This window comes from Carettochelys insculpta, chromosome 4 (genome assembly GCF_033958435.1).
Source record: "Carettochelys insculpta isolate YL-2023 chromosome 4, ASM3395843v1, whole genome shotgun sequence".
NCBI lineage: Eukaryota > Metazoa > Chordata > Testudines > Carettochelyidae > Carettochelys > Carettochelys insculpta.
In genome coordinates this window covers 32,580,071-32,604,561 of record NC_134140.1, presented here as the reverse complement: position 1 = coordinate 32,604,561, position 24,491 = coordinate 32,580,071, and the positions used below count along the sequence as shown (strand labels likewise).

At 41.7% G+C, this 24,491-nt stretch overlaps 1 protein-coding gene across 2 annotated transcripts in view; it reads left to right on the top strand.

Moving 5' to 3' along the window:
* KCNIP4 (potassium voltage-gated channel interacting protein 4) overlaps positions 1-24,491 on the top strand; it is a 444,168-nt gene that overhangs the window by 204,982 nt on the left and 214,695 nt on the right. The gene's annotated exons all lie outside the window — the stretch shown is intronic.

Sequence of the window (24,491 nt, the reverse complement as noted above, 5' to 3'; positions counted from 1 at the left end):
CGTTAGATTTGTTGCAATGGAATTTTCGTTGTTGTCCATTTATAGTGAGTGTGAAATAATATAGATGATTCCAGCATTTGGTGTAAACATCTCACAGAACAGCTTATATGAACAGGAAATTAACTTTTTTTAAACCAAATGAAAATATCTGTTCTTTAATGTTTGTTCTCTTCTGATAGTGATTTATTTTTATTAAATCTTGGGACACTCTTGCTGGAGAAGTTGTTTGAACTTGCATCTCCAGAGCTACGTCTACACGTGAATGCTACATTGAAATATCTTATTTCGATGAATAACATCTACGCGTCCTCCAGGGCTGGTGCTGTCGATGTTCAACGTCAATGTTGGGCAGCGCTACGTCGAAGTAGGCGCTGCAGGGGAGCATCTACACACCAAAGCGGCCCACATCGAAATAAGGATGCCAGGAACAGCTGCAGACAGGGTCATAGGGCGGACTCAACAGCAAGCCGCTCCCTTAAAGGGCCCCTCCCAGACACACTTTCACTAAACAGCACAAGATCCACAGAGCCGACAACTGGTTGCAGACCCTGTGCATGCAGCATGGATCACCAGCTGCAGCAGCAGCAGCCAGAAGCCCGGGGCTAAGGGCTGCTGCACACGGTGACCATAGAACCCCGCAGGGGCTGGAGAGAGCGTCTCTCAACCCCTCAGCTGATGGCTGCCATGGCGGACCCCGCTATTTCGATGTTGCGAGATGCGGATCGGCTACATGTGCCCAACTTCGATGTTGAATGTCAAAGTAGGGCGCTATTCCCATCTCCTCACGAGGATAGTGACTTCGACGTCTCGCCGCCTTGTGTCGATTTCAACTTCAAAATAGCGCTCGCCACGTGTAGACGTGGCGGGCGCTATTTCGAAGTTGGCACGGCCACTTCAAAGTAGCTGGCACGTGTAGACGCGGCTCAGGTGTGCTGGAAAGTTACTCCCATCCTTCTGTATTTCATTTTAAGCCATTCTTTTAGAATGTGACTAATTGGTATCCTTCAATGCTTGATGAAAATATAAAACTATCTTGCTTTGAGATTTGCCTTTGATTGCAATCTGTTCCTGGTCAATACCCCCTTTGACTTACATTTATAAAACCTCATGGGATATCTCTGCTGATTTTTGGAGCCATTGAGAAGAAGGAACTGACACTTTTTTCTGTTATATACTTGAGCAGCCACTGATGTAATTTGCTACTTAATAAATTGCTTACCATTTACTGAAATAAAGTCTGCATGTGCCCATCTGTTTCAACATACCAGCATAAAAAGGCAAATGAGTGCTCAAAAACTCTTGATTTATTTTTCATACATTTGCTGTTTTTTTCCAAATCATTTTTATAATGCAGTTATTTTAAAAATATTTTGATGGACTAAACTTATGCTGTCAGGTAGCTCTTTCAGTCTGTAACTTAAAAACAAGCAGTAGTGTGGTGACTTTGAGACTACAACATTAGGTCATGATCTTTTATGTGTAATACGCACGTCATCAGGTGCTTTGGAGTGGAAATTACAGAATCCAGGGTGTTTATGAAGCAGCACAAAAAAAAAGTGCTTGTCATTAGTGGGACCAGTTAACAATTCAAATTTAAGCTGGATGTGTCTTATTCATCGCATGTGATGTGTGAATATTGGGTGGGGGAGGGGAGAAGTATTGCCCTTGTAATGTCATAGCCAGTTAAGATTCAAGCTTAAATTAATGGCCCCAAGCTTCTGTGTTGAGAGAGCATTTGGGGTAGTCCTCTCTCCCTGCCACGGCCTGCACCCCCTCCAAAGCTCTCGCCCCCAACCCCACCCTAGACCCAGCACTCCTATCTGAAGCACTCACTTCTTCGCCATACCCTCATTCAAGCTGTTATTCCCTCACACATCCCAACTTTTTGCCCCATTTCTGAGCCCCACTCCTGGTCTTCAGGTCCGTCTCTGCCACACACTGTTCATGTGCATAATGAGACTTGTGATGTGCACAAATATGCTGTGTAGATTGTAGATGCTGAATCCCCTTGAGTACACGGGTTACCACAACAGATTAATCAGGTGGTGTTCTATAATGTTTTATCATTCTTTCTCTCTCTGTAAAAGCGTGTAATGCATGAGTGCTAACAGTGAATTAATCATTTATTTCTTGATACAAGTCATGTAGCATGTGTCAAGGATACAAAAGCTTATATCCTAACCCCTGGCCTTGCTAACTTACCAACTCTAAGGGTACTATTATAAATGTATAAGGCAAAAAAAAAAAAGAATTAGCATTAACAAAAAGTCATCCTTCCCTTTTTTCTCCTGCCCAAAACATATTGCTCCCTAGGATTTCTTGGCTGCTCCCTCTGGTCCTCATCTCAGCTCAGGCTGCTTCTGTTTCTTTCTATCTACGCTTTTTCATTTTTCTGCGTGCAGCAGTGCATACATATTTACACCTAAGAGGCACATGAATTCATGCATTCCTGTATGGACAGAAAACCAAGCAGAGGGATAAGGGATGCTGCTGCTCCAAAGCCAGTCTTTCTGTCCTGCCAGCTTCTGGTGACACTGCTAGGTGTGGGAAGGAAAACAGCATCAGGATAGATGGTCTTGGGCAATGGTCTGTTGAGAGCATGAAGAGAGCAAGCCTTGATCTAACAGGAGCTAGCTGTGAAAGCAGAAAGGACGGCAGCAGGAGTAATCAGCTGAGCTTTTTCTGCTCTGCTTAACCCAGCCCTAATGGTTTGGTCCCAAAGTGCAATGAGGTATGACAAATTTTGCCTGCACTTGCACCCCTGCATCTGCATGTCACCCTAGCTCTTGGGTCATTTGGTTGCCCGGTAGCTCTTATCTGAGTCACACTTGGGTTTGAATTATAAACATGAACTGATGCTTGTTCTCCATGAACAAAGATTGTTTTGAGATGCTGGCAAAGCTTCCACTGAATGTGGTATGTTCTTCCCTACCCTGTATGCCATACTCTAAAAAGTGTGCTGCACCATGAGTCTGCTCAAGCCAGTACCAAGGCAGAGCAAAATATTAAAGACTGAGGTGCAACATGAAGATGAGCTGACTGCACTTCTTCAGTCATCAGTTTTTTTAAAGTTAATCAGGCAGGCTATTTTTTAAAAGGATCTGGAAGTTAACTGGTTCAGCCTCATAAATGAAGCTATCAGTAAATGGAGGGAGGGGTTAGCAATACTGTTTAAACAGCTGAGGGGACCATAGTTATATGCCCAATGATGAACTAGTACTGGGACCACTGTATTACTAAAGCCCTTAGGTAAAAGCCAGGAAATTTGGGTTGATTAACTTGCTGATGAGAGGGGAATGGACTACTCAGCCTGAACAGACTTTGCAGGATGAGTCTGTGAGGTTTTTCAATTTGATAAGAAGACTTGAAATTAATAAAGAGCTAATCCTGCTGGAAATTCTTTCCCCGGATTCTGTGTGAGAACTTGAGACAGAATAACCACAAGGATGAGCTCACTCAACAAGAGCAAAACCTAGTCTGATCCTGATGAGGTTCAGCATAAGTGTTAATGCCAATAAACAAAAATTCTAGCATAGCCACCAATAACTTGTCTTGCAGTAATTCAGTTTATATTGTCCTTAGACTGAATCCACTTTTAAGTGATCAACAGTAGACTTTTGTTATCATGAGAATACACTCCAAGCTCATCAAATGAAATGCAGCCTTAAAACTCCTTGGGCTTTTGGCTTCAGTTCCTAAAGGGTGAAAGTGAGCTTTAATAAAATCAATCACTCATCACCACCTAGAATTCTTGTTCAGTTAGTTTACTGCCATGGGCATGATTAAATAAAATGAACTATGGAAAATTGCTACTTGGTGTGTAGCCCCAGAACACCACAACACTGGCCTGCACAGATATGTCTTCAGGATTTTGTCAAGGAGAATTGCAAAATATGGTTACATAATTTCACAGAAACAAGAGCTCAGAACTTTAGCTGTCCTAATTCCTCAGAAATAGTGTCTGAGTCAGGCCAGAGGGCTATAGGAGAGTAGCGGAAGGGAAATATATTGGCCTCAGATTAAATTGGTCCTTGTTGCCAGGGTAAATTAATAGAGGCTACTCTAGAACTAGCAGGAACTTGCCAGAACCAATCGGGCAGTTGAGCCAGTTAAAGCACCTGAGCCAATTAAGTCATTTCCAGAAGTCAGACTACTCAGAACACCTGGGGCAATTAAGAGCCAATTAAGATTGGCTTAAAAGGGCTTTTCTTTTGGTAGCTAAGAATATTCAAGGAGTTGAGGAAAGAAGGCGCTGTGGAGGATTTGAGGCAGAGCAAGCAGAAATGGGCAAGAAAGAAGAACCTGTGGGTAAGGAAGTGGCCCAAGGAATCATAACTTTCACTTGGTCCTTGTTGGAGATGTTTGCAGGCTACAGCTTTCATGAGGTACTTGGGCTGGATCAGGAGAAGAGGTTGGACCTTGGCTCCACCTCTCACCCTTTCCCCATACCAGTATGGGAACAGGACTGGGTTTTGTAAAGGGGTTTGTCCTGTCCTGTTCCCTTTGGACGGGACACAGAAATTATGGAATTTGACTTTGTCTGTTTCATTCAGAAGTAAGGTGGTTTTATTTCTGTGAATTAAGCTAAGATCAGCATTACTTTGTCTCTAAGAGCACATGGACATCTTACCTAATAAATAAAATTTAGTCTTCAAGGTGTTACAGAACTGTTTTACTTGCTTACTGTATCACAACCAGTGATTCCCTAAGAACAGAGATTCTGTGGCCTCCACGCTGGCTCATCCATAACAATATATTCTCAGCTGATCTCCGCAAAACTATTGCAGAGACCTCCCTTCAACAGTGAATAAGAGAGCTGGAACTGCTCTTAATCATAGTTCCCTCACTCTGCTTAAGTTCAGGGATAATTGGTGCTGGGGGGCGGGTCTTGTGCTGGCTTTTCACATGAATTTCACCTTTATTCTCAACTATTCAGTTTCCTCATCTGTAAAATGAGGATAACCTACTTCATCATCATCATCATCATCAATAACGGTGGGCTCTGATGCCTCTCTCACTATTTCCTTCCATGGATGTTCTCAATCCTAATTAAATCACATTTCCATTGATATTCTTAGATGAAAGGCAATTGTATCCAATCACAAAGGCTGTGTCTACATGTGCCACTTCCTCTGGAAGCAGCATGGTAATGAACTGTTCGAAAGATGCTAATGAGGTAGTAGTAGTAGCATCCTTCAGTCTACGTAGACTATGGATCATGCCCTTCGTAGTTCTGTTTGGTATCCTCATTTGTAGCGTTGGCTGTGACTGTGAAGACCCACATGAGAGTGACAGTCCTTGCTGCATCTGTTGCATATGTAATGGGTGTCTGGCAGGTCCTTGCTGTGCTTTCTGTGGGCTCGCTTCTCCTTTGCTAGCTGTCTGATCCTCAACTCACCCTTCTGAAGGCCCTTGTATAGTTCCTGCCTCCATCTGCTGTGATCGTCTGCCAGCTCCTCCCAGCTGTCTGGCTTAATGTCTACTTCCCTGAGGTCTCTCTTGCAAACATCTTTGTAGTGCAGCCGGAGGTGTCCGGGAGGTCTTTTGCCAGAGGCTAGCTTGCCATACAGGATGTCTTTTGGGATCCTTCCATCATTCATCCTGTGGACGTGGCCAAGCCCGTGGAGCCGCCGCTGCCTGAGGAGGGTGTGGGTAGTTGGGATTCCTGCTTGCTCAAGGACGGTAGTGTTGGACACTCTGTCCTTCCACGATATTCCAAGGATGCGCCTGAGACAGCATAAGTGGAAGATGTTCAGCCTCTTTTCCTTGCCAGTGTACGGGGTCCAAGTCTCGCTGCCATAAAGGAGGTTGCTGAGGATGCAGGCTCTGTAGACTTGCATTTTGGTGTGAGTGTACAGCTTGTTGTTATTCCACACTCTCTTGCTGAGTCTGGACAGAGTTGTGGCTGCTTTCCCGATCCTCCTGTTTAGCTCAGTGTCCAACGACAGGGTGTCAGTGATGGTGGACCCGAGGTAAACGAACTCGTGGACGACCTCTAACGTATAGAGGTGTGGATGTAAATGAGGTGTGGATGTAAATTTCCCATGCCTCATTAGCATATGGTCACAGGATACAGAGTCTGGAAGAAGCTCCTCTGGACTCCAAAATACATGTGCTGACACGTGGCCTGTGTGACCCTCTGTCTGGAAGCCCTGTCTTCCCCAAAATTTTGGAGCTTCTTCTGGACTCTGAATCACGTGACCGTATGCCAGTGAGGCATGGGAAATTTACATCTGTGCCTCATTAGCATCTTTCAGACTTCTCATTACCATGCTGCTTCTGGAAGAAGTGGCATGTGTAATCACTTTGGCTGTGTCTACTATTTATTGTGTATTTTATGCCCATGTGCATGTGTGCATCTTTTGATACTTCAGATATATTATTCTCCTACATGTTGGTGGGTGTTTACTTCAACATTTCTGAAAAAGCCAAGTTATTTTTTAATGACTGTTTGTTTTCTTCAGTGACTGCATCTTGGTTTTTGAAGCACAGCTAAGAGAGAATTTACAAATTAAGTGGAAAAAGTTGGCTCAGTTCTTATTACTGTTGTTCTCTTGTCCCAGAGGATTCCCACTTGGTCAGGTTTGATATTTTCACTGAGTCACTTATTCATCTGCTTCAGAGAGATTTGTGCCCTGGGGGCAGACTTAATAATTTATTTTCTCACCAGTAGGTGCACATCGGAAAGAAGAACAACACCCCCTCTGGTTTCTGTCTCCCAGGACTTCATAATGTTTTTCTGACATCCTTTCTTCTTTTTTCTTATGCACTTTTAAGCAACCTGTTTTTCCCAAATAATGCACTTTGGTTTCACATGGGACTGGCATTGGACTATTTTTTTTCCAACTGCTACCTCTCTCTCCTGCTACACATTGTCAGTTATACGTGTGTGCAAGTGAAATCGCAATGTAATGCTAGAGTTGCCTAGTACCAGTAAAAATAGTAACTGAAAATGATACAAACCCCATCTATGACCTTAGTACAAGAGGGATCCAAATTATACCCAGTTAAAAGTATCATTAGCAATTTACTAGAAGCATGTGGGTTGCCTTTAATTTGGATAAACCAAATCAGAGTGCAACAGCCGTAACTTTTTTTTTTTAAAAAAAAAAAGCTGCGCTCACAAAAATCACAATGGCAACCAATTTCCTCTCTATTTTTTCCATCCATAGGCAGAATAAACTTCATGTGCACCAAGGCATGTGTGGATGTGCACCGCCAGTAGAAACAGTGTGGGGCCATTGGTGCTCTGCAAATGCTCAGCTTCCAAGGAACACTGGTCACAAACATGCGGTGCTGCATCTTTATCTGTTAGACATGTATTCCACGTAAGTGTGTGCATGGCCAGCATACTGGAGGTAGAACATCTCACCTAGTAATACTGCTAGAGGGGCAAGGCTCATACTTTGTGGTTGTGGCTAAGTGAGGTAATGCTGCTCTGGGCGCCCCACCTCCCAGTTCCTTTTCCCCCACTCAGGACTGGAGTCGGAGCTCTGTGTGAGAGTAGTCTTACAATCTTGCATTTAATCCTGGCCCAGTTTATTGTTCATAGCTTGTGTTACTTAGTGGTAAATGGTATTAATTATTAGTGGCCCCATGATGCCCTCATTGAGGTTTAAGCATTGTCCCGCATGTGGAGGGGCAATTCCCAACAGTGAACCTCACATGCAGTGCTTGCTTTATCTCAGCAAGACCCTTAAAGAGCATTGTCTGTAGATCATAGAAGAAGCAGACTCAGGTGGCATGGGCCCTTCACTGTACATGGCACTTGCTTCAACAGGCCATCTGGCCTGATTTGATCTCAAGGTTCTCCTTTGGCTGAAGATCCATCTCGGAGAGTGCTCCTTGCTTTTTTTTCTAGGTTAGGCACCTCTTTGAAGATGTGGATGAACTGTTCTCTGTCATTAGGGCTGAGGAATAGCTATCATAAGACAATGAAGTATACTCCAAGACACATGCCTCCCCCATGAAAAGTGCAGACCAGCCCAACATTGGTCTGGTGTACAGGATGACAGGATGGTATGGGAACCTCTGGCCCTTGCGTTGTCCTAAGTAGGAAGAACAGAAACCCTGAACTTGTTGGTTGCAGCCTGCGGGTCTGTGACGCCAATACCGACAAAGGAGGTGCCAGAACAGACTATGCCCATGGGATCAGTATACCAGGCAGCTACAAGCCTTCTCTGTTTTTCTCGTCCCAACCTCACTTTTGATCCAGAACTTTTACAGAGCTGTGCCTGTAGTCCCTTCAATGGAGCAAGCTGCAGAAACTTCCTGTTTGTTGGTGCCACATCTCACTCTTTTCCCGTAAGGGGGGCAGGGGGGAAATGGAGCCAGTATTAGAAACATTATGGGGGACCATAGGAGTGGAATCCTCCTCAGCCCTGCCGCATTCGATGCTATGGATATTTCCACAGTGACTTTCACTCTCAACATTGACACACTTAGGCACACCACTACTGCCATTTCCCTGGGACCAGTGCTGTCTGTGGTGCCAGCGTACTCAACACCAACAGAACTACCTTAACTGAGGAACTGACGCTGGCCTCATTCAGGGTGATGGACGAACTGGACTGCCTATTGGCTCCTTCAGGTGTCATTCTACCCATGTCCCAGAGATCCGTGGTCTCTTCTGATTCTTAGAGTCATCATCAAACTTCATCTCTGGATGAGCTCTGGGGGCTGACGGTGGACCATTGTGTTCCCTGGGTTGGTGTGTGCCGTGTGCATGGGATGGAGGTCTTTAGTTTGTCCCCAATGTATATAAGATGCCCTTTCAGGAGGAGTAACTGCAGCTGTGTGCTCACTGCATGAGAATGACATGTGCATTCCTGAATGACATTTCCTTATTGGATATTTGCAGGGTGGCCTTCTGGTCATTACAACCATTCATTATGGACCTTTATGCTATTACCATATATTCCAGAGTGGATGCAGCCCTTGAAAGAGCAGTCCTGTAACTTCTATTTCAGCTGACTGCCAGAATGCAAGTTATTTTTCATGAGTCTCCTAAATGGAATACACATCTGCACTCAGTCTAATCAGAAATGGTTACTTACTGTAACCATGGTTCTTCATTTATTATGTCTGCATCAGAATCTTCTTTTATGGTCTTTAGCTGTGAAGGAGTGGGAGTGATTCAGAGCTGCACCACCTCAGACAGCCAGGCAAGAGTCTACAGCCATGAGGCACAACAGCCGTCCCTTTACTGGTACTGCCTTGCAAAAGTCTCTGAAATGCTGGGTATATGCTGGGTAGATGGAGTACACATCTTCATCTATCTTGGAAAACCATTTAAAATAAGGAATAATTTCTTTTTCATACTAAGATTTAGTATTCTTAAGGCAGGCTCTAAAAATTACAACAGCATCTCCTGCTGGTCATAAGGGTGATTAACTCTGCCACCCAGTGTGCCCTCTCCAAGTGGTTCCTCTCATCTTTTCTGCATGATGACCCATGTCAGTCCAAGTACTGCATCATCGTTTTCATGACTAAGGTCTCTGGCCTCCCACCCATATTTCCTTGTTTCAGGGATAGGTATCAACGTCTACAGCCTAGGCTGCTTCCCTGGTGGTGTATGAGAGGAACCTGGGCCTGTCTCCCTACTTCAGGTCCAGACCTATAGATCTTGTAGATGGCAGCCTCCTGCATATCCCTAACTTCCTTTAGTGCTGCTTCAGTTCTCTGGGACACTTCTCTATACCCCAACACTTTCCTCCCCTTTTGTCAGAGCATTCAGCCTGCAAGTCCCAGTGGTTAGCTAGGAGCTGCCTCTTACTCCCCCATCCTTGTCAATAATTTATCAGTCCAAGGTGCTATGCTTGTTGCAGCCTTCTAGGAGTCCAGTCCTCCATCCTTGACCTACTAAGCTATTGGCCAGGATGGGCAGGGGTGCAAAGCCATGTTCTGAAGTGTCCCTAGCTTCTGTTTACCAGAACCTGGAAACGAACATTGGGGGTGGAACATACCTGTTCTGTTCATTTTGTTTAAAGCACCTGGACCATGACAAAGACAGGGTATGTGGCTAGATAGACCATTAGTCTGACCCAGTATGGCCACTGTTACGTACTTGCAGCAATTCAACTTGCTCTGTCATCTAAGGCTTTTTGTATTAGCCTGCTGTGCCCTGATTGGCTGGCTGCTCCACACCCTCTGTCCCATTGTCATTGTCCTCTTTCTGCTCCATGGGCTGCTACAAGGACTCATCTCTCCTGCTCCTTTCTAGGATGGGTTGTGTCAGGCCAATGAGGTTTCCATTAACCCCTTCCATTTGCATTGGAATGAACACCAGATCACTGAGCAGCATTTCTCTCATTTCATTTATTTTGCTTTGGAGAAGATAATCTCCTGAATATAATACTGATGGTACAAAATGTCCTCTAAAACATATACAAATTAAGTGTCACTTAATATACGTTGGGCAGTGTATATTACCCATATTCACTGATAATCCACAACCCTGACCCGGCACTGAGTAGGAGAACTGAATTTAATAACTGTCTTCCCACAGACAACATTGTTATCAAAATGCTAAAACAAATAGAATATTCTCAAGGTAATCTAATCTGCTTTAAACATGTGCCAGGCATTAAACTGATATAATTGTCTGATAGCAATAGGTGAATTCAGAGTTGAAACTTAAATGAAAAATAATCCCATTTGTATGCAAAAGATCACTGGCAGCATTTTTACTGCAGTGATTATCCAAAAAAAAGCATTACCCTTTACAGCATGTGTGGGTACGGTATTGTTAACTGTCCTATAATTTTGAAACATGTGGTGGATGCTCAAGGACAATTTTTTTTTCAAATTTTGTTGAACCCCTATCAAAGTGAAGGCAGATGACCTATTGGTGGCTGAATGAAAAACTTACTTTACTTACATAAATAGTGGCGATCTCAGAAATATCTATAGAATGTGATTGTTTTCTCTCTCAGAGCTTGTGGGAGCTAGAATAGAGTGGGACTTCAGAATCATGTGATGCAGGATGCTGGCATTTTTTTGTTCATTAAACTTGGTCTGAGCTCCCTGAGTTACTCCTCTGTATTTGTTTATAATTGTTTTGATTAGCTGTAAGCATATAGAACCTATGGATAAAATGCATGATTGCTTGCCTGCTCAGGATCCTTGCTTTTCTTTTGTGATTATTCTTCTACTTTTGTATGAACTGTAAGAGAAAGGGATGTACAATATTTATGACTGTATTTTTCAGTTACTCTGTTGTATGTATATTTTAGAAACAAGAAATTTGGAGAATTCTTTCCATTACATTTAAACATTTTATTGAACTTTATCCAGTTTACAAAACAGTCTAGTTTTATATGCATTGTGTTGTCATGCTAAATAATTGATCATGGGTCATAGGCTGTCATAATGAGATTTACATTCTAATCTCTTTGAAACTGTTGCAGTCAAAACACTTGTTTGCTAGGTATAGTCAGGAATTTCAGAAAATTCTAGGCTCAGTAAATCTTAACACTGTGAGAAGTATAAACTTGAAGCATTACTTGCATTCCTTATAAGCTCATTTACAAGTCATCTTTGATAAATATGCCTGTCTTGTTATGTTACTTAAAAATACATCTCTCCCATGAGAAAATAATTAACTGACAGGTTTGATACTTTGTCTGTGAAAATATATGATAATGAGACCAGGTACAGATTAAATATAGTAGGCAATTTCATAATACATTCATCTAATTTCACTGAAATCAGTTATTCAAGTGTCATTTCCTATTAAAGATTATGAAAGAGTATTTGCAGTAAAAGTAATAAGGATATTGCCATCATAATTAACAGGGAGTGTTTTCAATTGGTTACAGCTTCTGACTAGGAGCTAGAATGCCTGGCTTCTGTATTTTCACTCAGATATCTTATGTGATCTTGTTTGTGTATTTTGGTGTAACCTTTCTTAAGGTGAATGCCTTACTTTGCAGGGGGTAATAGGTCTTAATAAACATCTGAGAAGTCCATTGCAATGCTTATGCCAATGTGCTCTATATATAGCTGTTCTAAAACGCAAGCAAAACTTATAATAACAGCATCGCAGAATACTAGAACTGGATGGGATGTTGAGCTGTCATCAAATCCAGTCCTCCGCACTCACAACAGGACCAAGCAATATATAGATCATCCTTGACTGATATTTATCTAACCTGCTCTTAAATATCTCCAGTGATGGGGATTCCATAGTCTCCCTGTACGGTTTGTTCCAGTGCTTAACTATCCTTGCAGTTAGGAATCTTTTTCTAATGTCCAAACTAAACCTTCCTTGCTGAAATTTAAGCCCTAGACCAGGGATCAGCAATCCCCAAGATGGGCACCAAGAGTGGCAGGTGAGCCAACAGCTCAGCTCCAACCACAGGCAGACAGGAGCTTGCCTCAAGCCATGCCACCTCTGGATTAACAAAAGAGAAGCTGATGCTACCAACCACCACCTAAATGGTAAAGCTCTGCATCTTTATTTGTTAATGAAGCTGTTGTAAGTAGACGATTAGGCTATGTCTGCACAGCGCCATAAGTTCAATTTAGCTATGCAATTTGTACTATAGAAATCGTGTGGCTTATTTTGAGTAGATTTCAAAATAAGCTATTTAGGCCTGTGTCACCTGTCTAAATGGTGCTACATGCTGAAATAAAGCCCAGTTTTGAGGCATCCATGTACTCCTCATATGATGAGGTGTACAGGAATGCTGGAATAGTGCACCTGTTACGTTGAAAACTGTTTCAAGGCAATGAGTGCATTGCATAGACGTGGACAGCTATTTTGGGATACTGCTGTATTCGAAAATAGCACCTGCCATCTCGGCATACCTTAGTGACTTTTAAAAGTATCACCAGCACTTGGACCATACATAGAGGTCAAAAGGCTGGTTTGGAAAGGTTGCTAACCTCTGCCTTAGACAGTCACTTCCTGTGTTCTATGTGTGAAACTGACTGTTTCTCCCTAAGTTATCCTATCAAAGAAAGCTATCAGGTTGGTTTGATATGATTTGTTCTTCACAAATCCATGCTGTTACTTACCACCTTATTATTTTCCAGATATTTGCAGGTGGATTCCTTAATTATTTGCTTCATTTTTTTTCCCTGGTACAGAAGTTAACTTGACTGCTCTGTAGTTTCCTTGGTTGTCCTTATTTCGTATTTTATAGATGGACACTATATTTGCCCTTTTCCCGTGTTCTAGAATCTGTCCTGTTTACCATGATTTTTCAATGATAGCTAATGGCTCAGATAGCCCCTGATTCAGCTCTTTACATATTTTAGGATGCATTTCATTGGGCTCTGGTTACTTGAAGACATCTAAATTTTTCTAAGTAATTTTTAACTTGTTCTTATTCCTTTTTAATCTTCTGACCCTTCCTCCTTTTCCCCAGCATTCAATCATCACCCAACCTCTACCAACCTTCAGCAATTCTGGTTCACCACTCTGCTCTTTGGGCCCTAGTTAAGGGTTCACAGGATAATATAGATACTTTAGGTGGAGAAGAGATGGGGAAAGTCCAATTTAGTTCCAAGATCCACATTATACACTCCTGTGGGCTCTTTCAGACTGAGGTGTTCTGGAGAAAAGTAGGAAACCACTCTTTCTAATTGTTCTGTCCATGCATGCTGTTAAGTTAACAACATAACCATATAGGTTGCTGACCTGCAGTCCTCATACTATGCAATAGATGAGAAATATGTTAGATACATTTTATGCCAGTTTTAGTGGAAGAAGATGCAGTTTTGAGACCAATACTAGCTATGTTTAATTATCACAATAATAAAGAATGCCAATCCATTTTGGTTTAGTCATAGACATTATTAGAGATAGAAACGGAGAGGAAGCCGTGCTAGTCTATACACCATCAAAACAAAAAGCAGTCAAGTAGCACTTTAAAGACTAGCAAAATAGTTTATTAGGTGAGCTTTTGTGGGACAGACCCACTTCTTCAGACCAGGTCTGGCTATGGTCTGAAGAAGTGGGTTTGTCCCACGAAAGCTCACCTAGTAAACCATTTTGCTAGTCTTTAAAGTGCTACTTGACTGCTTTTTATTATTAGAGATGGAATTTTCCCTCCTACCTTGTTTTATTTTTTGTAATATGGCTCAGGTTGCTAAAATAATAGCTTTCCAATAGTGTAATGCTACTTCAAAATCCTCTGGAGTTTGTTTTGATTTGATGAAGTAGATGTGGAAGGTTAAGTTCTACTTAGATTTAAACAAAAGTATTTTAAAATCTGGAAGAATAGTTTAAAACTTTCTATGATTTTTTTAAGTGAGAGTTCTGCTTTCCATCTATTGAATCCCTTTGTTTCTGGGACACTCTGTGAGCGGCAATTAACACTCTCACTTTTTTTTTAGTTGGTAGCACAGGAAACTACAATCTGCAGAGAATTTGTATTGGCATTATGTCAGTCTGGAGAGTACAGAATGCTTAAATAGGAAAGGAATAACTTAGACTGAAAAGCAGTGGAAGATTGCATCCAGTTTCAGCTGGTTTGTCAAGAGTTTTCTTTGCAGACAAAAGAAGCAAAATGAGGCTGTACCAATACTGAATTAAGGAGTATTAAGAATCCTACCCATAATAATACATTGTTTTGAATACAGAGACAGGAAAAGAAGGGATTTTAAAGAGGTTGGTATACATGTAGGAAGAGCTATGGAAAAAGTCAACATTCATCAACAAGTAAAAATTAACAGTAGGGATTGATTGTCTCGCAACTGCTTGTGATATGAAGAAATGAGAGATACCATGGTTATGGTAGTTAAATTGTATCAAACATTCCAAGAAAAATCTGCATTCCCTAGGACTCCCATTAAATAAGCTTCCCATATGCACCAAGGAAATGATTCAGTTTAAGGCAGATTTTATTTTCAGGCTGGTAGAATGGGAGAAGGATAGTAATTCCTTGGGCCACTGAAGGAACAATACTCCCCCCACCTGCCCTGCACCCTTATCCCATGCTTTTTTCACTAAAAACCTCTGTGCAATGTTGTGTCAGAAAATAAATTAAGGGGGACTTGGCTATCTGACCAATAGATGTTTGGCATAAATGGGACAACACAAACATTTTAATTTAAAGCTATATTTATTTAGTTTCAAGCACTTACATATGTCTCCAGCAGGTTTGTAAAACACTCCCAAACCTTTAATAATTACGAAAGTTGGTTGTGGCTCTTGAGTGACACAGCAACAGCCTTCTCATTAAAATCCTCCATCTGCCATTGAGGACCACAAGAGTCCCTGCAGAGTCCAACTACCCCAAATTTTCTTTCTTTCTTTTTTTCTTTCTTTCTTTCTTTATTCATTAGTATTATACATGTTACTCAAGGGAAACTTTTTTAAGCAAACAATTTCAGAAGTTAAGCAAAAGGTTTCATTCTGATCATCAATTGTATGTGTTTTCAGCACTTGTACGCCCTCAGGCACTTAGAGACAAAGGTCTAAGTGTGCACATAGACAAGGTTCCTGTTTATATTTTTGTATGTTTTTCTAAAATTCATCTGTCAGCAGTTTCAACTTGTGTCCTTTTAGATGAGATCTAAGTCAAGCTATCCTTTTTGTGGTCACACAGTCCCTCCTCCCCTTTGACTGTGGAATGCTAAGGGTGGGGAGGGAGCACTTACCCTTTTTGGAGATCTCCATAAAGATCTCAGCACAAGGTTTTTAGGGTAGCCTGACTTAAAGCGGCTTCTACGGTAGCATACCTTGCCATGCCAGGCAACCAGTGAGTAATCTGATATTATGGCACCACACAGCATTCTGGCAAATTTTCCAGCCCTGTGCTCACACATTTTCTTTTTCACTCTCTGTTATTCTTAGGCGGCTGATGTCTCTTTTTGCAAGCTAGAAGCAGCATGGAAATTTTGATTAGAGTTTTTCACTCTGCTCCCTAGCCATTTAAATTTCCCAGGACTGCCCTGGCTTACAGCATGGATGGCAGGCTCTTCATCTCCTGCTTTGTGCAGACCCTGCTCCCAGGCACAAGCATGGGCTTTCCCTGCTTTAAATGTACAGTTACAGGTCTTTGCTTCAACACTCCTCACATTTGTAAGCTGACAAAATCTTACCACATCCACAATGGAATGGTCTGGATAAGTGGAAGCATCTGTTTGCAGAGGTGGATTCATTGTGATCCTTAAGAAGCTAAAAGTGGCCTTGGAAAACAGGAGTTACAGTGATTGTCAAACAATGACCCGTTCATTCTATGGGTAAGTGTTTTGTGTCAAATTTAAAATTTGTATCAAATTTTGACCTTCATGATCTTCAGCAGGCAGCATCAATGGGGGAGACAAGCTTGCTACAATGAGGAGAAGAAAAGATCTAAACAGTACCTTATCCCGCAGCAGCTGGAGAAGGCTGACAAGGAGAGAGCCAGAGTCACTGCTAACCAAAAGTGGACACTGCAGTGACAGCAGAGCATCCTGCAGTTCCACCAAAACATGCTCAAGTATAGGAAAGAGGACTCGGCACAGCTCCTGGTGGCTGTCTGGGAGTAAACCAAGATCCTGCATTCCATGTTGGAGCTGCAGAAAGACACCCAGTGCAGGACTCATTATGCAGACTCAGACCCTGTTGTCCAGCCTCCCCTTGATCTTGCCCAACCCTCCCTTGTCGGGGTCCCCAAACACAAGGGTGGGGCAGGGCAGAGCAAGAACAGTCTCTTGCTGCATACGTAGGACCTCTTCACACTGCAAAAGGCTCACATTCCACCAATTGTAACACCAGGATTCCCTTCTTCTTTCCCTCCCCTTATCCCTCCTCTATCCCTGCCCCAATAAAAAGAATGTTTTTGTGGAAACCACAGTGTAATTTATTGATTCACATGGAGTGGGATGTACTTGTAGTTGTTTTCAAAGAGCTAGAAACACAAATGACCGGTTTGAAGCTATCTCCAATGAGATGATTCCAGCCATCGAAAAGAAGCGCACTGCACTCCTGGAGTACAAACGCTCACCGAGCCAGAGTACCCTGCAAGCACTCAGAGCAGCCAGAAAAACAGTACAGCAGGTGGCCAAACGCTGTGCCAACAACTACTGGCTTGAGCTATGCAGCAGCATCCAGACCAGTGCTGACTTTGGTAATCTCAGGGGAATGTATGAGGGCATCAAGAAGGTATTAGGACCCACCCAGAACAAGATGGCACCTCTGAAATCCAAATCTGGTGAAGTCATCGCTGACAAAGCCAAACAGATGGAGCTCTGGGTCAAGCACTACTCCGAGTAGATCTAAATGTCTAAAGATGAGTGTGTGGTTCCATGGGCAGGTTTTGGGAAAATGGCCAAAAAATGGCATGAAATCACTTGGGCTGGGTGTTTGTTTTGCAACAGGTTTGGAGGTGGGTGCTTTGCACTCTGAGATGATGATATCAGGCACCCCAAGTACTTGCGGCGCTCTTTTCCTCCATAAGCCACTGCCACAAAAACTCAGAAAGCAGCAGGCACTGTGGGATAAGTATCCCCAATGCATTGCTCATGCAGTCAAAGATACGTAAGGCAATGGAGACGTGCTAAGTTGACTTTATGAACATCTGTGGAAAGTCAAATTTGACTTTATAAAATCTATCATTAAAAGTCAACTTTCTGAAAGTCGATAGTGCAGATATAGCCATAGACCCAAGTTGGAGAAACAGAATACTAGAAACTGAAGAAATGGGCTGAAGGATCAGACCAAGCAATCAGAGCAGTTGATGACTATTATGGAAGATCTTCCTGGTGCCCTAGAATTGTAGCTAGAGTCCATTTACCAGTTATGTCTTGACTGTTATCCATCAGGAATTAATGTATGTCCAGGAACTGTAATTGTACAAATAAAGGTAGGAAATGATTAGGCCTAAATTGGGTGGATTTGTGATTTACTTTACCACCAATGTACACTAATAAATTTTAGAGACCTGGTCTGGCATTGATAATTTGGAGAGAGAGAGGGCTACAAGAAATAATGTACCGTGATATAATTCTCTGCAGTATCTCACACAAATGATATTTCTTTGATTTCAGGTATCTTTTTCCAGTGGATCAATTCTTCCCTGACTTGCATTCTGACAGTGGGATTAAATAGAAAGTAGTAAAGGCTGTATTTCACCTATGGCTGTACTATGGATTAAGGAAAATGCTCCTATTCATAGAATCATAGAACACTAGGACTGGAAGGGACCTTGAGAGGCCATCGAGTCCAGTCCCAATGGCAGGACCACGTACTATCTAAACCATCCCTGATAGACATCTATCTAACCTGTTCTTAAATATCTCCAGTGATGGAGATTCCACAACCTCCCTTCGCAATTTATTCCACTGTTTGACCACCCTGACAGTTAGGAACTTTTTCCTAATGTCCAACCTAAACTTCCCTTGCTGCAGTTTAAGCCCATTGCCCTCTTGTTCTATCCTCAGAGGCCAAGAAAAACAAGTTCTCTCCTTGCTCCTTGTGACTCCCTTTTAGATACCTAAAAACTGCTATCATGTCTCCCCTCAATCTTCTCTTTTCCAAACTAAACAAGCCCAGTTCTTTCAACCTTTTTTCATAGGTCACATTCTCTAGACCTTTAATTATTCTTGTTGCTCTTTTCTGGACCGTCTCTAGTTTCTCCACATCTTTTTTGAACTGCAGGGCCCAGAACTGGACACAGTACTCCAGCTGAGGCCTAACCAGCACAGAGTAGAGTGGAAGAATTGACTTCTCATGTCTTGTTCACAACACACCTGTTAATGCATCCCAGAATCATGTTTGCTGCCTTTTTTTGCACAACAGCGTCACGCTGTTGACTCATATTTAGCTTGTGGGCCACTATAATCCCTAGATCCGTTTCTGCTGTAGTTGTTCCTAGACAGTCTCTCCCCACTCTGTATGTGTGAAACTGATTGTTCCTTCCCAAGTGGAGCACTTTGCATTTGTCCTTATTAAACTTCATCCTGTTTACCTCAGACCATTTCTCCAATTTATCCAAATCGTTTTGAATTATGACCCTATCCTCCAAAGCAGTTGCAACCCCTCCCAACTTGGTATCATCTGCAAACTTAATAAGCGCACTTTCTATGCCAATATCTAAATCATTGATGAAGACATTGAACAGAACCGGTCCTAACGCAGACCACTGCGGAACCCCACTTCTTATACTTTTCCAGCAGGATTGAGAACCATTAAGAACTACTCTCTGGTTACGGTTATCCAGCCAGTTATGCACCCACCTTATAGTAGCCTCATCTAAATTGTATTTGCCTATTTTTTTAATAAGAATATCATGAGAGACCATATCAAATGCTTTATTAAAGTCTCGGTATACCACATCTACTGCTTCTCCCCTATTCACAAGGCTTGTTAGCCTATCAAAGAAAGCTATCAGATTAGTTTGACAAGATTTATTCTTTACAAACCAATGCTGGCTGCTTCCTATTACCTTACCACCTTCCAAGTGCTTGCAGATGATTTCTTTAATTACCTGCTCCATTACATTTCCTGGCACTGAAGTAAAGATGACTGGCCTGTAGTTTCCTGGGTTATTCTTATTCCCCTTTTTATAGATGAGCACTATATTTGCCCTTTTCCAGTCTTCTGGAATCTCTCCTGTCTCCCATGATTTTTCCAAAGATGATAGCTAATGGCTCAGATACCTCCTGTATCAGCTCCTTGAGTATTCTAGGGTGCATTTCATCAGGCCCTGGTGACTTGCAGACATCTAATTTTCCCAAGTGATTTTTAACTTGTTCTTTTTTTTATTTCAACTTCTAACCCTCCCCCTTTCCCACTAGCATTCACTATGTTGAGCATTCCTTCATCAGACTTCTCAGTGAAGACCAAAACAAAGAAGTCATTAAGCATCTCTGTCATTTCCAAGTTCCCTGTTACTATTTCTCCCTCCTCACTGAGCAGTGGCCCTACGCTGTCCCTGGTTTTCTTCTTGTTTCTAATATATTTATAAAAAGCCTTTTTGTTTCCCATTATGCCTGTAGCTAGTTTTAGCTCATTTTGTGCCTTAGCCTTTCTAATCTTTCTCCTGCATTCTTTTGTTGTTTGCCTATATTCATCCTTTGTGATTTTTCCTTGTTTCCATTTTTTATACAATTCCTTTTTTATTTTGAGATCATGCAAGATCTCCTGGTTAAGTCAAGGCAGTCTTTTTCCATATTTTCTATCTTTCCTACACAGCGGGATAGCTTGCTTTTGGGCCTGTAATAATGTCCCTTTGAAAAACTGCCAACTCTCCTCAGCTGTTTTTCCCCTCAGTTTTGCTTCCCATGGGACCTTACCTACCAGATCTCTGAGCTTACCAAAATCTGCCTTCCTGAAATCCATTATCCCTATTTTGCTGTTTTCTGTTCTACCCTTCCTTAGGATTGTGAACTCTATGATTTCATGATCACTTTCACCCAAGCTGCCTTCCACCTTCAAGTTCTGTACCAATTCCTCCCTATTTGTTAAAATCAAATCTAAAACAGCTTCCCCCTGGTAGCTTTTTCAACCTTTTGGAATAAAAAAATTGTCTCAAATACAATCCAAGAACTTACTGGATAGTCTGTGCCCTGCTGTATTAGTTTCCCAACATATATCTGCGTAGTTGAAGTCCCACATCACCACCAAATCTAGGGCCCTTCTTGACTTTTGTTAGTTGTTTAAAAAAGCCTCATCCACCTATTCCACCTGGCTAGGTGGCCTGTAGTAGACGCCTAGCAGGACATCACCCTTGTTTTTTACCCCTCTTAGTCTAACCCAGAGACTCTCAACACGTCCATCTCCTACATCCATCTCCACCTCAGTTCAAGAGTGTACATTTTTAATATATAAGGCAACACCTCCCCCCTTTCTTCCCTGTCTGTCCTTCCTAAGCAGGCTGTACCCTTCAATACCAACATTCCAATCGTGTATTATCCCACCAAGTTTCTGTGATGCCAACGATGTCATAGTTATATTTATTTATTAGCACTTCCAGTTCTTCCTGCTTATTACCCATACTTCTTGCATTTGTATATAGGCATCTAAGATATTGATTTGATCTCTTAGATTAATTAGTTCAGCATCACACCCTTTGTAGCTTGTGTAGGTCAAGCTCAGTGCACTCACCAGAGTTTTTTTTCAGCATTCCATTCTGCCCCTCCCCAAGTACCCTATATACTACCCTTCTGTCCTCCTCTTTGATTATTTACATTGGATTTTTTTAAATTTAAATAAATTAAAATATCTATTCAAAATTAATTGAAAATTTTTACTTCCTATATTAGTCTAAATATTCTACAACCTATTTGTCATTTAAATTAATTTAAAGTAATGTGCAATAGTATATCCCTGGCAAGCTTAAAGGAAAGCCAAACCACTGAGCTGGTGGAAGGCACTGGCTTGAGCACCTGACATCAGTAGCTGCTTCTGCAAGTGCTGAGGGATTATAGTCCCCCTTTTAGTTTATTCAAGTAGTTTTAGGTAAATTACTTCATTCAAAGTTGGGAAAAAAACAAAACAGGAAAGCATATTATCCTCTTCTAATCCATGAAAAAAACCTAGTTGTTACAGGATGAGATTTACAAGTTCTAAAATTTTTGTTGACATGTAAAATTGAAACATTCAATTCAGTTTTCTAACTACAGATTATTGTTACTTAGTTAAATAAATCAGCTTAGTTTTAAATGCAAAATGTGTTTTGATAAATTTTAGATTAATCTTTTAATTTGTCCAGAACATTTAAAACTTCTTGCTTTATTTTAATTAGGTTTTACATTTAATCCAAATAGAACTTTACAGAAATAACAATTAATTTTAGTCATCAACTGGTAAGTAGCCAATGTCTCTCACAATTTTCTAACATTAAAAATTAAGAATCTGAATAAATTTAAGACATAGAATTGCTTTAACAAATATGCCTGGAGAGTGGGTATCTTCTTGGTTGGCAGAAGGAAGCAGCAAATTTGTTGTAAAATCTATATATTGTCACAACACAATTTATTTTAATGGTTATCAACCAATGGGCATCAACTGTTTCTAGGAAAACAGGTAGAAAGTAGTAATGCAAAGCAAGATAGGTAATTTTAAATCATGGTTTCCTGCTTACCAGTTAAACTCATGATTAAAATCAGTAAATTAAATCACTTTGATTTAAATCAATCCACTGTGATTCCATAGCAGGAGCATATCTATGTGAACCCCTTTCCTCATAGCACATTCCCCAATCTCTTTCCCTCTGCCTCAAGGATTCTGTGTTCCCATTCCTGAGTGCCTCTTTCTCACCTCCATGACAGAGGTGCTGTGTACCCCAGTCCTTTTTCCAGGAGCTTTGTGTGCCCCCTTTCATCCTTTCCTCTGTCCTGGATGGGGGCTGTGAGTGCCTGCATTTCCCCCTTTTAGTCCTATTCTCTCCTCCCCACATCCGCCAGTGTCTCCAGTTCTGTCCATCATCATGCTAAATGAGGGGCTGGGTATACTTCCCCTTACCCACATTATTTTTTTTCTGTTTGGGAAATTATACATTCACAGTGTTGACCTCCAGTGGAAGGATTGCCAGAGCTGAGATTGGTGTTATGCTGGGGAGGGGTAAATATGTTTTTGTGTCTAAAGAACTGAGCTGTGAACAAGCAAACCTGTGTTTTTCTGGCTTTCACAGGAACTTGCTGGGTGACATTTAGCAAGTCCCTTTATTTCTCTGCCTTAGTTTTCCCATCTGTAAAACAAAGATAAAAATATTGACCTATGACTTTTAGATTTATGAATGAAAGCAACCATGTAATGGCTAGACAATAGAATATATGTATTTATTTATGCTAAGAGGTGCTGTGAACTTTGTGTGATATATAGACAATTTCAGTGGTGTTTGAAGATGACAGTGATTAGAGGCTCCATGCATCCTTCATTTTCCCTCAGTATTGTGATTTCCCTTAAAATCAACATGATTCTGGCCATTGATGCCTAGAAATTTCCCTGAACATTTGAAATTTGTTGGATATGGCAATCAAAAGTTACTGCAGTACAGACAAGCTGAGTATAAGGCTTTCACAGGCTTAGTCAATATTTGCTACTGTTACTTATTTTAGAGATCTGTGGAAAAAAATTAGAAGTTTATTGAGCTACTCAGCAAATGGGTTATACTCTGGTGTGCATGCTCCTAAGAGATCCTGCATAAGCGCATTAAAAATTCCTCCCTATTGGTCACGCAAAAAATACTAATGAGCCAAATTTATTAAAAATATAATTTCCCTTTAAGTACAGGACTTCTTTTTCTCTGTAAGAATGCAGATTTGTTATTTGGGGTTTGTTGGTACGTGTTCAAATGGAAACAATATTTTTCACAAGTTGTATGGTTACTACTTTCCTGCTTAATTCCTGCCGTTATTTTACATATGGAATGTGCACTAAATTCAGTGGGAGACTTTTGAGTGTGGCTGTAACGGAGTAGCATGCCCATTCAGTGAAACAGGGCTCAGCTCCTCTGTTACAGTCCATTTGCTCCCAGGTGGGTAGTTAAGAGGACTTAGAATTGCCCAGCAGGCTATAAAAATCAGGCAGGAGTCAGAGCAGACTGAATTGATCAGCAGAAGCGCAGGAAATGCGAGCTGTCAGAGACAAAAGATGGTTCCTTGGCGAGGACAGAAGAGCACCAAGAGATGTTTCCAACATAAGGATGAAGCCGGGGAACAGATGTAGTTGGTATGATTGCTGGCTCTGAGCAGAGAGCTGGAGCTCCAGAGAGAACTAAAGAAAGGAGGAGTTGAAGAGGTGCTTTATCTGCTGTAGTCTCTTTGTTGGAAACCGGAGCCTGGAGGAACAGTGAGACGGCTCAGTATAGTCCAGTAGAGTCAACAGGGGAAAAAAATGTGTAGCCTGGTGGTTAAGGCACATGTCTGAGTGGTAAGAAATCTGGCTTTTCCTTTCTGACAATTTATTATGTGACACCTTACTTGTCCTCCTCTCCACTCAGTTTTCCTCTTTTTTCCTCTATCTCACAGTGCCATTGAAATGTGCAGGGGAAACTTTTGATTTCATGTCGTTACATAAACGTTGGTGGATTTTATCACATTCCTTACTCATTAATACTCCAAATGTTGATTAACACACACCCATTGAATAATACATTTAATTGCATGGGGTTTATTTGAGTGAATGTGTTATATTCAGCACGAGTAAGGGCAACAAAATATTGACTCTTAATGCCTGTGCTGTGCTTGGATAATGTGGGTATTATGGTTGTTTGGATACTGCAGTCCATGGTCGTTAGGCCCTGGATTGCAGTCCTAAAGCTGTGATGAGCACTGCACCAGGAACCTGTGTCCTGGTGCTGCCCTCATTTGCGCCCCCCACCCATACTTCCCATTGGCTGGGAATCACAGCCAATATGAGGTGCATGGGGAAGTGCCTGCAGGTGAAAGTCGGCTGCTTAGAGCCACTGTCCATTAACAAGTGCCAAATGGGAGCTGCCCCAGGTAAGCACCTGCACCACAGCTCTCCTCCTGTACTCTAATTCCCTCCTACATCTGAAACCGCTCCCCACTGCAATCTCTTGCCCTGAGCCCCTTCCCACACTCCAAATACC